This window comes from Varanus komodoensis, unplaced genomic scaffold, assembly GCF_004798865.1.
Source record: "Varanus komodoensis strain SLA01 unplaced genomic scaffold, ASM479886v1 scaffold30, whole genome shotgun sequence".
NCBI lineage: Eukaryota > Metazoa > Chordata > Lepidosauria > Squamata > Varanidae > Varanus > Varanus komodoensis.
In genome coordinates, this window is record NW_025335762.1 from 11,026,399 (window position 1) to 11,027,690 (window position 1,292).

General features: G+C 68.1%; 1 protein-coding gene across 1 annotated transcript in view; it reads right to left on the minus strand.

Annotated features, from left to right (window-relative positions):
- The window catches only part of PKNOX2 (PBX/knotted 1 homeobox 2), a 372,168-nt gene extending 371,638 nt beyond the window's left edge, over window positions 1–530 (minus strand). The window contains exon 1 of the mRNA XM_044437340.1: window positions 476–530. The gene's annotated coding sequence lies outside the window, so the exon portion shown is untranslated. The remainder of the gene's footprint in view (window positions 1–475) is intronic.
- Between the last annotated feature and the right edge of the window lie 762 nt (window positions 531–1,292).

A 1,292-nucleotide genomic window follows, 5' to 3' on the forward strand; every position in this document is an offset into this window, starting at 1 on the left:
CCCCCCCCCCGCCGCCGCCGCTCCAGCGCGACGCATCCTCACGCGCCCCGAGCCCCTTCATCCCGCCCGACGGCCCCGCCGAGCGCCTTTGTCCCCCGCCCCCGCCGCCCCGCTCCCGCTCCCGCCGGCTGCTGGGTTCGTTCTCCGCTGCCCCCGTCCCCGACCAGGCTCAAAGCCGCGCTGAAGTCCCCTGCCGAGAGAGGCGGCGGCGGCGGCGGAGAGGGGAGACGCGCGGGAGGAGGGGGGAGAAAGTGGGGGTGGCACCCCCGACGCCCTGCACGGAGAGCCCCGCGCGCCACGCTTCCCTTCCCTTCCCTCCCCGCCGCCGCCGCCGCCAGCCCCGCTCGCGGCCGCTGCCTGCCCGTCCCGCGGCGGCGGCTCCAACTGCTGCTGCCGCTGCGAGCGCAGAGCCCGCTTTGCCCGCCCCTGCGAGTCTGCGACGCGCCGCGACTCGGCTCCCTGAATGACAGCTTACCTGCATGCCAATCTTCATCAGACTGACACCGGCCTGACAGCGCAGCCTATACTCACTGCCTGGCCCGGCCGCGCGTCAGCCCGGCCCCGCCCTCGACGGCACACCCCCTCCCGCCGCCCGCGCGCCGCCCCCAGGCCGGCCCCGAGCGCTGGTGTCCGCCAGACGACGCGCGCGCCCAAGAGCCGACCGTCCGGCCGCTTCCCCGGCCTGTCTCCCCCTAGCGGACGCTCTGGGCGCCGCCGCTTCCCGCAGCGGAGAATGCATTCTCGCCATGTGGCAGAGGAAGGGAGTCCCCTTTGGCAGCCGACTGGGGAAGGGGTCCGAGACGAGGCTCCGGAGCATCTGGCGCTGGGCCCCCCAGCTTTGCTTCTGGAGCCCCGGATGTCCGGGAGGCCCTTTCCCCCACTGTCCATGGGCACTTGCTGCAATGAAGGCACCCGGCCGGATGACCCCTCCTGCCTCTGAGCCCCAGTTAGCTGGCCCTTTGCCCCCAGGTGCTCCACCTCCTGCTGCCCTCCGTGGGGAACCTTTGTTCCTGAAAGTTCTTCTGAAATCTAGCGCTTGCCGTTTGCCTGCCCAGGTGCCCCTTTATACAAATAGTGGTAGCCTTAGGGAACAGAGCATTTTAAAGGCGTGCGCGCGCACACTAAAGAAGAAATGCAGATATGTGCGTGTGTCCTGTGAGCCTGAGTCCAGGATCACTTTGATACCAAGCAGTATCCCTGAAAGTTGTCCTTTAAGCTACTGTTTTGTCCCCAAAACAGAGTATTCCCTTTCATTAATGGGACAGGTGAGGTTTTTCCATCCTTACCCACCT